We start from the raw sequence: 12,424 nt of genomic DNA, 5'->3' as shown, positions 1-12,424 counted from the left end.
TCTTGTTTTTGATAATCTTGACAGTTTTGAGGAACGCTCATGTTGAATGTATTCTGTAGAATTCTCTCCGTTTGGGTTTGTCAGATGTTTTTCTCCTGATTAGGCTGGTGCTGTGGGTTTTTGGGAAGAAGACTGTAGAGGTGAAGTACCATTCTCATCACATCACATCAAAGGTATAAACTATTAACATGGTTTACTGATGTTAACCTTGACCATTTGGTTAAGGAAGTGTTTGCGAGATTTCTTCACTGTAAAGTTACTTCTGTTTTTTTCCCTTTGTATACTCTTTTCTTTAGATGCAAGTCACTAAGTGCGTCATACACTCAAGAAGTGTGTGTGTGTGCGTGTAGGAGATAAAGCTGCAAAGCTGCATTTCCTGGAAGGGAGAGTATCTATATAAATTATTTGGAATTCTTCTGTAAGGAAACCTTGTCTCTAAGCCTAGATTTATTTATTAGGTCATTTGTTTATATCGCTATGGACTCATGAATGTTTATTGTATACTTTGGGTTAACATCCAGTACTACACTAAATTATTACAGCTTTGACCACTGAGGATCTTTCAAATTGGCTCCTGCATTCTTTTTTTTTTGTTTTGTTTTTTTTTAAATGTCCCTATCCTTTTGTTTTTTGAGTACTTAATTTTTTTGGCACTACAAGATGTTCTGGGCTCATTTTGTATCTTCCCTGCCCTAGCCTCAGACTCAGCCATATTCCAAGGAGCCCTGGTTCCTTTTATTGGGGAATGGTGTTAGAAATTAAGATGTGGGTACATGGTGTGCTCATTGCTACTGGAATGTCATTGCTTCTAGGCCCTCCCAGCTGACAGAGCCAAGAAATATGTGTGTGTATACTAACTCATGACTACACACATACCTGTAATGATTTCTGTCCACTTGTGTCTATAATACGCTAAAAGGGAATTCAGGATAATGTCTCAGAATTTAGCACCCAGTGGTTTATTCTAGCCTTTCCCTCCTGCTTATCTGTAATTTCCCTCACTGATAGTGATAAACCTGGCTCCCACACTCCCCCATCTATTTATCCATTAGTTCAGTCCCAGTGTACATGTGAAATGGTTTCAGAATTTTTAACCTGTAATCCTGTGAGAAACAACATTATCAACTAGAGTACCATATTTATGTAGATTTCCATTTGTCTCTTGCCTTGCATTTTCCAAAGTTACTTAGATGAGTGATTCTTTTCTCCAACACTGTTCATATATCTGTAAAACATTTCAATTATTTTGTCACAGTCTGTGTTTCATCCTATGATCCTCCCATCTCCTGGTTGATATTTAAAGAAAAAAAAAAAATCTGCATACATTACGGTTCACCGTTTGTGATGTAAAGCTCTACGGTTTTTGACAAATGCACAGAAAAATGTATGTACCCTAGTTCCATACAGAATAATGCTATCACCCTTAAATTACTCTTTGCTTCCCCTTTGTAGCCCCCTTCTCACCCACTCCACAGTTTTACTTTGCCTAAAATTTGCCTGTGCTCCTCTACTGGTGTCTGACTCTTCCAATGAAAGATGGCTCAAACGTCTTCTCTTCTGTGAATTCCGTCTTTTGCATTCTTACCTTCCAATGCCACAACACACACATTGCTACTCAAATAATAATCATTACTAAGGTTCCTATAGTACTTTGACTCTATTACAGAATTTAAATGTTATAATGAAACTATTATTGTCATTTTTTGTCTTCTCTATGCCATAGTCAGCTCCTTGGGACCAGGGACTATGCTTTATTCATTGTTATTTCTCAAGAGCTTGGATTACAGTTTGTGTTCATTAAATGTTTGTGGTTTTCTGAGTTGGATATGTTATAGCTAATATTCAAATTAATCAGCTAATTAAACTGAACAAGTGTTTATTGAGCACCAGATAAGTTCTTGGCAGTTTAATATGTGCTGGCTGTGAGGAATACAAAATGAGTATCCTATTTAAAAATTTCTGTGGGTTTATAATATCATTGAAACAATACTTAGTGGTTGATGCTGATGTATTTGTGGTAGGAGGTTGGATCTGGGGGTGAGGAGGGGTCCTACTTTGGTACTTTGGGCAGGCAGAATTTCAGCGGTCCAGAATTTGGTTTAGGGTATCAGGAAAAGAAATATCAGTTCAGAAAAATAAACAGAAATAAATATGACAAAAACAAAAAGCCAAGGTAACTAGCTCTTTTTGTGTCTCTTCTTAAAAGGGAAATGACAGACTCGGGGGCCCCATGGCTTACCTGCCTTGCTATATTTATGCTGGCAAAGGCAGCTCATGTGTGTTGGATAATAAAGAATTTGTCTGTTTTTGTCTCAGGTTCCTGGCACAGAGCTTCTAAAACTGGAATTTCCCAAATGAAAAGAGTATCTTTTTTAAATAATTAATTAATTTTTGGCTGCGTTGGGTCTTCGTTGCTGCGCATGGGCTTTCTCTAGCTGCGGTGAGCGGGGGCCACTCTTCATTGTGGTGCGCGGGCTTCCCATTGCGGTGGCTTCTCTTGTTGCAGACCATGGGCTCTAGAGCACAGGCTCAGCAGTTGTGGTGCACGGGCCCAGCTGCTCCGCAGCATGTGGGATCCTCCCAGACCAGGGCTCGAACCCGTGTCCCCTGCATTGACAGGCGGATTCTTAACCACTGTGCCACCAGGGAAGCCCAAGCGTGTCTTTTTTATTCATGAACCCCCTGTCACACCTGAGTTTATGCTAATAAGATGACTCCTGGTTAGCCCCTAGATAGCTTCAGGATGGGAGCTGGTCCCCAGAAAGGCTGACCATATGATTAGAGGGTTTAACTTTGAGCCAGCTTGACCTCTAGGCAGCAGGGGGATTGGCGATTGAGTTTAATCACATGGCTAGTGATTTAATCGATCGTGTTGACACAGTGAAACCCCAATGAAAACTCTGGACACCAGAGCTCAGTGGATCTTCTTGGTTGTTGAACACATCCATGTACTGGGAGGGTGAAATGCCCTGATTCCACTCGGAGAGGGTGTGGAAGATTTGCATTGGGGACCCTCCCATACCTCGTCCTGTGTGTCTTTTCATTTGGTTGGTTCGGATTTGTATCCTTTGTAATAAAATTGTCATCATAAGTATAACACTTTATGGAGTTCTGTGAGTAATTCTAACAAATTATCAAGCCTGTCATGGGAACCTTCAAATTTATAGTCAGTCAGTCAAAAGCATAGGTAGTCTGAGAAACCCTGAAGCACAGTTAGCATCTGAAGTGAGGAGAGTCTTACAGAGCACTGAGCCTTTAACTTGTGCATCTGTGCTAACTGCAGGTGGTAGTGCCAGAATTGAATTGCAGTAAACAGTTAGGGTTGGAACAGAATATTTGTGCCACCAATGAGTGAATACACAGCATCAAGGGTTGAATTCCAGGCCTGACGTCGGGGGAGAATGAAGTTTGAGGAACTGGTCTCTTAAGCTTCTTCAAATCACAGCTTGTGGGTTTCTTACTACTTGTATCATGGTGAAGGCAGATGAAGGGCGCTATAGCAGAATGTTTGTGTCCACCCCCCACCCCCCAAATTCTAGTATCCAGTGTGTTTATATTAGGAGGCATGGACTTTGGAAGGTAATTGGGTCATGGGAGTAGAACCCTCATGAATGGGATCAGTGTCCTTATAAAAGAGACCCCAGAGAGCTCCCTTGCCCCTTCCACCATGTGGGGATACAGTGAGAAGACAGCCATCTATGAACTAGGAGGTGGGTTCTCACCAGACACTGAATCAGTGAGTCTGTATTTTCCCCGTGGATGGATGTTCCAGGCTTCGGGGGCCACAGCCTGTGGGACCTTCCCACCTAATGCCTTATATAGGGAGGTTCATAATTCTTAATGGTCATGGTAGTAGGTGTTTATTTTTTTCTTCTCTAAAGTTAAATGTTATTGATATTGATATCCAAATGCTGTGTTGCTGAAAATAATTGCATTACCAAAATCCAGCTTTATGCTGACAGACCTAATTCTGACTGAATGTAATTTACAAATCAATAAACTGTTATTATCTAAAGTTCCATGCCAGGATCTGAATAGTGCCCTAATTTAATATGACTTAACATAATTCTATATTACATTTCTATCCTTGTTCTGTCAGCTCAAAGAAAATACAACCATGTTTGAGGTGGTGACACCTGGGGTTACACCTGCCTGACTTCTTTGGGTGTGATTTTTGGAGACAAGGTTGCAAAGGTGGAAAATATGCCTGTGGGGCCTCTCAGCCTGTTTCTTACTCTTTCTGTTTCCCACTTGGCCTTTTAGCTCCCACAAGACCTTCCTTTGTCAGGAGAACAGCCATCTTCCAGGAGGAAATTGCTCATAATAGTGATACCTTTCCCAAGGGCATTTGCATTTTAGCAAGAAACTCTTGAACACCTAAAAGTCATCCAGGTGCAAAGGCAAGGGTTGGAAAAATGTGCTGGGTGGAAAAATGCCCCAGGAGCAAAGAGGTGGCACAGACCCAACATCAGCAAGGCCTGGGTTCAAGTTTTAGTTCTGCTGCACTCTGGCTTTGTAAGCTTTGGTAAAGTTTGTTTTTTTTCCCCAATAACTTTATTTTATTTATTTATTTTTGGCTGCGTTGGGTCTTCATTGCTGCGCACAGGCTTTCTCTAGTTGTGGTAAGGACTCTTTGTTGAGGTACACGGGCTTTTCACTGCGGTGGCTTCTCTTGTTGTGGAGCACGGGCGCCAGGCACACAGACTTCAGTAGTGGTAGCATGTGGGCTCAGTAGTTGTGGCTTGTGGGCTGTAGAACACAGGCTTAGTAGTTGTGGCTCATGGGCTTAGTTGCTCCGTGGCATGTAGGATCTTCTGGGACCAGGGCTCGAACCTGTGACCCCTGCATTGGTAGGCGGATTCTTAACTGCTGTGCCACCAGGGAAGTCCCACTTCATTAAGTTTTTTAACTCCTCTGGGGCTTAACTATCTTCACTTGTAACACATTGGGAAGGTAGAACTAACATTTACTGAGTGTTTTATACAGTGATCTCATTTAGTCCTGTCCACACCTTTATATAGCATGCATTATTATTCCCATTTTACAGGAGAGAAAACTGAAGCTTGGTGTATAGAAATTACCTAAGAACATGGATCTGGTGGTAAATGAGAGAGCTTCTGAATCTTTCTGAAACTAGTTGAGTGGTCCACATGGGATTTGGACTCCTTACTCCCTCTGCCACACCTACGCGGGGGGCTTTGGGCAACCACGAACAGTTTTGTTAAGAGATGGGAAGGCAGGCTTCCATCAGCTCCTCAGAGGAGGAGTAGGAGGAGTAGGTGTGGGACTGGGATGACACCAAATCCAAGGTCATTTGTCCACTGACATTCCTCCTTCCTCCTTGATAACAGGACCCACCCTTGTTCAGATGGCATAAGGCAGCTGTGGTCATCTCATTCCCCTATGGTAGATCTGTATTGCCTAACAGCTCTCCTTACAACTAGCTGTGACCATCTGTCCCAGTTCTGGACAATGAGACCTACCTGACAGTCTGCTGGGGGACTTCTGGAAAAGATAATTTCTTCTAATAAAAATAGGTATGGGAAGAGGCTCCCTTCCTTCCCGTCCTCTGAGTGGTGTTGTGGGAAGACCTATTTTTAGAATGGCTGCAGTCACATTGTGATGATGAAGTCATGGCAAGGAGAGTCACAGAGATGCTGAAACACCCTGGTAGAGCTTCTTTCCAGGTTTCTATTTAGATGAACTAATTACATGTCTCTAGCACCACTCTTGGTCCCATATTCTGTTACTTGCAGCTGAAGCCACCCTATCTGATAGTCCTGGTCTACAGGAGTCTGCATCCTCCCCAACCTTCCACCCCTGAGAGTCCTCTCCTAGGGATTTCTGCTAGTGATGACTCTGAATTTTCAGGCTAGAATTTCCCAGTGGGCTGGGTCCTGTGAGGTACACATACCTTTTAGCAGACAGGAGTTCCTGGAGAAAAGCTAGGCTGTCCCTTATTCATAGGGAATGAAGAACAAGAGAGCTAGGCTGGCTTCTTCTTCTTTTTAAAAATATTTTTAAAATTTTCTTTATTTTATTTATTCATTTTTTGGGGCTGAGTTGGGTCTTCATTGCTGCGTGTGGGCTTTCTCTAGTTGAGGCAAGCGGGGGCTAGTCTTCATCGTGGTGCTTGGGCTTCTCATTGTGGTGGCTTCTCTTGTTGCAGAGCATGGGCTCTAGGCGCATGGGCTTCAGTAGTTGTGGCACGTGGGCTCAGTAGTTGTGGCACACAGGCTTAGTTGCTCTGCAACGTGTGGGATCTTCCTAGACTGGGGCTCGGACCCATGTCCCCTGCATTGGCAGGCGGATTCTTAATCACTGCACCACCAAGGAAGCCCCAGGGCTGGCTTCCTAATTGCAAGGCTTAGTGCAAAATAAAAATCTGGCACCGCTTGTTCAAAAATTGTAAAGAATTTCAAGACAGTAACAGCAGACCGTTAAACCAAGTGTGAGGCTCCTCTGAGCAGGGAACCCTCTATGACTGTTCAAGTCATTTGTTCATGAAGCCATCCTTGCAAGAGAGAAGCAGATGAGAGTTGCTGCCTTCTGGCCAGAATCCAGCCACATGGTTCTCTATTGGTGGGGAAGGAGGTTGCTAGTGTCTAACAATTCCCGCTGAGTTGTTTCCTACTCAGTTTTCTGGTAAGACTATCTCTTTGGAGCTTATGTTTTCTTGGTCTGGGTCCCATAATTTTGGCATATTTGTTCTGATATGTTTTTACTCCAAATTTCCACAGGAGGAAAGGGAACTAAAATTATTGAGCCCCTTTGCATCAGGCATTTTCATGTGTATTATCTCTTTTATCATCACACCCTTTAGAGGAGAAGTGTTTTATATCCCTGTTTTACAGATGAGCAAATCAAGATACAGAGTCATGAAGTGATGGGAGGTGTGGTTGGGGTTTCACCCTGAGCTGGTCCATTTCCAAAGTTTGGACTCTTTCCTTTGCATCACCATGCATCTTCTCCTCTCTTGGTTACCTCTTCCTACCCTGTAAAGCTCCAATAATACTCTTAGTTTCCATGAGCCAGTCCCCTCCATCCCAAGTGAAGTGGGAGCATTATGTCTGTTCAGCCTTCTCTGTCCACAGCAGGGGATGTTTTAGCAATTACTTTACACTCTGTTTAATCCCATAGGAGTCATCACTGTTGGAGGCTAACAATAAAACAGGCTCATTGGAATTTCCTGAAGGTAAGGCTCTCCTCTAAACAGTTTCATTGTGCTAAACTGTAATGGCAGAGGTTGCTCCTCTCCATGACAACTTTGATTGGCAGGGAAATCCAGACTGCAGGCTGGAGCCAAACAGTCTCTTCTTTTGTCACAAGGATTGGGCCACGTTCCAGGCACCATTCCAGTGTGAGAGGCAAAGCTGATAAATGTCCTTGATAATCACCTTCCCCCAAACTTTCAATCCATCCCTTTGCATTTCATAAATATTTCCTGAATGTACACTCTAAGTGCTGTGCTGCCTTAAGACCAGAGAGTTGAAACAAAGTCTCTGCCCTGAAGGACTTCACTATTTAGTAAAAGAGAAAGACAAGTTAATATGCATAGTACAGTACAACAGTAAAAATGTGTCAAAGAAAAGGGACAGATTACTTTTCTGCAGGGAATCCGAGAAGACTTTCTAGAAAAGGAGATCTCCAGGTTGGATTTTGAGAGATTAGTAACAATTTTTCAAGTAAAATAGGCATGAGGGTAGAGGGCTTCCTAAGCAGAGGGGGCGGCGTATACAAAGGCATGAAGCAGCACGTGTGTAATAGTTAGCTATCACTGTGTAACAAATCACTGAGAAACTCAGTGGTGTCAAATGATAATCATTATTTCTCATGGGTTTTCCTGTACAATGGTGGATTTAGCCTGTGCTTAGTTGGGAACTGGCTCCAAGTGGAAACGTGTACTCTATCAATTCTGCTACATTCAGTTGGCAAAAGCAAGTCATGTGGCTGAGTCCAGAGTCAAGGGGTGGGGAACAAAGCCCTGCCCATGATGGGTGAGGACTGCAAACTTAAAGGGCTGAGGGTATAGATACAGGGACAGGTGAAGATTTGGGGTCATTAATACAGTTTACCAAGGAAGATTTTCTCAGCAGTGACAGTATTAACATTTTGGGCTGGATTATTACTTTCTGTGGGGGAGGGTGTCCTGTGCACTGTAGGACGTTTAGCAGCATCCCAACTTCCACCTGCAGATGCTTGGAACAGCTGTGCTTGTGACAATCAGAAATGTCTTCAGAGTTTCCAAATGTACTGTGTGTGTGTGTGTGTGTGTGTGGTGTAAAATTGCCCCTCTTTGAGAACCACTGTACCATTGTATGTTCAGAAAACTCAAAATATTCTAAAATTGTTGGAGTGTAAGATGTGAAGTAAGGAAATAAAGGGCAGGGGAAGAGGAGTGAAAATGACTAAAGATACAGCTGCAGAGGTAGGTAGAGGCTGATTTTGGTGGGATCCCATATGCCAAAATTAGGAACTTAGGTTTTATCAAAGGACATCAGATTTGGGTTTTGGGAAATTGACTCTGGTGTGTGGTGACCCCATCAGCTGCCCCATCATTCTTGTGGTCAGTCAGTGGCCGGTCTTGGTACAGGGCTTTTCTGGGGACACAGATGCTGAGCAGTGGCAGCTCTCTTAGCCCTCTGGGGGTATAAGGAGTGAAGCCACTCACACAAAGGCTCACCGCTCTGAGTGCTTCATGTACCACGGAGCACTGGTTTATCTCCACGACTGTATAAAGATTAATGATAGCCTTTTTCTGAGACATTTTGCTCCTGGGTCTCAAGGAATACATTGTTCCAATAATTTCTTTGATTTTTCTCATCAGGGGATGATGCAGCTGAGTAATACCATTCATATAAATACTTTTTTGCCTTTCAGAGAACATACACCCTTCTGAATTATACACTGCAATTTAGAAATTACACTTACATGTGGAATATTATGGTTTGGTGTACTTATTAGGGAGGCTGGCATCTGTCCTTCAGTTAAAGATCCCTGGGTATTTCTATTATGGTGTAAATTAGCTAGTATTTTTCTGAGTTCATTATTGCTATTTTTAACATCCATTATTTATTTATAAGGTATTAGAGGTACACTCAGGTTCATGGCCTTACAAGAGAAATGCCTTCTGGTTAACTTGGCATCACAGGGCTTAGCACAGAGGCACAATTTATTTGAAATCAGAATTCTTTCAAGTTGATTTGATGGTAATGGTTTATAGCACAAACACATAGAAGGTGTGTCTTCTTTCTTTTTGAATTTTTGTTGAAAGGGGCAGAATCTTATGAGAAGGGAGTGCTTCCCAAATGGTATAGACAACTGGTTTCATTTTATAATGGGGGCTCCATAATGCCTTGTGGGACTGTTACTCTTCCTGTATGAAGTGATTAGTGCTTGGGGGGATGAGATTTGGGTTATGTGGTGTTTCTAACCCTGCCAGAACATTGTTTCCCAAGCTTGCTGGATCCCATGAATTACCGGATGTGCTTGTTTTAAACATTCTGAGTCTAGGGCTCCATCCTAGGAGAAAGGCCTGGGAATCTGTATGTTCATCAAGTACTGCAGGTACCTCTATGACTGGGCAAGTTTCGGAAGGACTAGTCTAGGTTCTCAGATTTGGCTCTTCTGATCACTGAGAAAGCTTTTCAAAATCCAGGTTCCTAGGCTTCACTTAATATCTCTGGGGACAGGGCCCTGGAATCTGTTTTTATTTTTTTTAATTTTTATTTATGTTTTAAATTTTTATTTTATTTATTTATTTTTGGCGGTGTTGAGTCTTCGTTGCTCTGTGCAGGCCTTCTCTAGTTGTGGCAGGCGGGGGCTACTCTTTGTTGTGGTGTGTGGGCTTCTCATTGCTGTGGCTTCTCTCATTGCGGAGCATGGGCTCTAGGCACGTGGGCTTCAGTAGCTGCGGCTCACTGGCTCCAGAGGGCAGGCTCAGTAGTTGTGGCGCACAGGCTTAGTTGCTCTGTGTCATGTGGGATATTCCCAGACAAGGGCTTGAACCCATGTCCCCTGAATTGGCAGGCGGATTCTTAACCACTGCACCACCGGGGAATCCCATGGAATCTGTTTTTAAAATAGCTCTCTAGGTGATCCGTTTGGTTTATGTAATACTGTGTTGGATTGAAAATACTACAGCGGTCAGAAGTCAGGTATCCACCCTGTCTACCATTGTATCTTTTTTTTTGGCTGTGCGCAAGGCACATGCAGAATCTTAGCCCCCAGTACTGGAAGCGCAGAGTCTTAACCACTGGACTGCCAGGGAAGTCCCAAATCTGCCTAGAATGCTTAGGACATAGTAGATGCTCAATAAATTTTAGTTTAATGAAAGGAGTCAATACATCATGCTTCTATGAGTTTCTTGTCTATTGCCTTTTTTCCTTCTGCTCTTTTTCAGATGCTAGAAGCAACAGATTAAACATATTTCCTCCCCTGGAATCTTTCTTAGGGAAGAAATGTGCATTTAACTGAGCTAATGTACATTAGTTCAGTTGGGGACTCAGGAGGGTCAGCATTTCCATATCTGATGGGAAAATAGATGACTAGCAATACAAGGTTTACAATAACAAAGCAAACCCCAAACAAAAAAACTTTCTTTTTTATCCCCCATACCCTTGATCTAGAAAGTTCTCACAGGACCTACCCTATTTCTGTTTGTAATCTAATTTCTCTGCATGGAAACTGCTCTCAGGGGAAGAAGAGGAGCAGACTCTTGGGATCCGGCCAGTAACTTTGGGCAGAACACATTACTTTGCCTTATCTGTAAAATGGAGGTAGTACCTACTCCACAGGGTTATGAGGAGAATAAAGGCAAAGAGTTTGAATGAAAGCCTTTTGTAAAGTATAAAAAGTATACAAAGTATGTGTATGTTTATAAAAAATTAATATCATTGCTCTTGGGAGACAGTGTATTATAATCGAAAGAGCTCAGGTTTTGGTCTCAGACTGACCTGGATTCGAATCTGGCTACGTCACCCACTTACAAGCTCTTAGATGCTCTGAGCCTTGCTTTCCTGTACGGCAGTTTAGAAGATTAAAAGACTGAATGGTAATGCACGTGGAGAATTGGGTTATAGAAGGAAATATCCTCATGGGCATATAGGCAATCAGTCTGGTTCTAAGATGCTTATGAGGAGGAGGACACAGTAGCTCCAGCCTGCCTGGCTGGGTGTCCCTTCTGTTGTCACTGACTTCCTAACTGCTAGTTGGGGAGAGAGTGTGGAGGCAAGTTATTGTAATTTGCATTCTTAAAAGATTGTGGTAAAATACACAGAATATATAATTCACTATTTTAAAACGTACGATTCACTGGAATTCATTACGTTCACAGTGTTGTGCAGCCAGTCACCCCTCTCTAGTTCTGGGACATTTTCATCACCCCCAGAGGAAACCTTGTACCCGTGAAGCAGTCATTCTCCATTCTCCCCAGCCCCTGGCACCACTAATCTGCTTTACGCCTCTATGGATTTGCCTACTCCAGACATTTCATATAAATGGAATCATACAATATGTAGTCTTTTGCGAATGGCGGCTTTCACTTAGCATAATGTTTTCAAGGTTTATCTATGCTGTGTGTATATATATATATATATATATATATATATATTTAAAGAACATTTATTTATTTTTGGCTACGTTGGGTCTTCGTTGCTGCACGCAGGCTTTCTCTAGTTGTGGGGAGCCGGGGCTACTCTTCATTGTGGTGCGCCGGCTTCCATCGCGGTGGCTTCTCTTGTTGCGGAGCACGGGCTCTAGGTGCACGGGCTTCTGGGCTTCGTAGCTGTGGCTCGTGGGCTCTAGAGTGCAGGCTCAGTAATTGTGGCGCGCGGGCTCTAGAGCGCAGACTCAGTAGTTGTGGCGCACCAGCTTATTTGCTCCACGGCATGTGGGATCTTCCCGGACCAGGGCTCGAACCTGTGTCCCCTGCATTAGCAGGCGGATTCTTCACCACTGTGCCATCAGGGAAGCCCTATGCTGTATATTAATCGCACTTTACCACTGAGGAAACTGAGGCTCAAGGAAGGTAAGGAGCTTGTTCCAGGTCACTTGGAGCCCAAACTCTTTGGCTTGGACCATTCCTCATTTTTATGCCCTCCTGACTACTCTTGGATAGACTGTGCCCTGTGGAAAAGGCACCTCATCATGGTCCTACTTGGGTGATCATTGCCATTCAGCATTCTTAGCTGAACTCAATTCTATGTACTATGGAGATAAGCGATCTCTTAGGCTCTGGGTTTGTCTAAACTTCAAAAATAAACCATATTTCTGGGTCAGCAGCTGTGAGGGCGGCACTGAACAATGACAGTGCCTTGGACACATTTAGCCCCAAAGCTTTCGTCCTGTCCTCTATTGCATCCTTAGTTAAAAGAGTATTTTCCCTAGACTCTGATCCTGGGTCCATTCCATACCTGCACTGTGG

The sequence above is a fragment of the Neophocaena asiaeorientalis genome, unplaced genomic scaffold (assembly GCF_003031525.2).
Source record: "Neophocaena asiaeorientalis asiaeorientalis breed wild unplaced genomic scaffold, Neophocaena_asiaeorientalis_V1.1 scaffold490, whole genome shotgun sequence".
Lineage (NCBI taxonomy): Eukaryota > Metazoa > Chordata > Mammalia > Artiodactyla > Phocoenidae > Neophocaena > Neophocaena asiaeorientalis.
Note: the sequence above shows the minus strand (reverse complement) of the source record.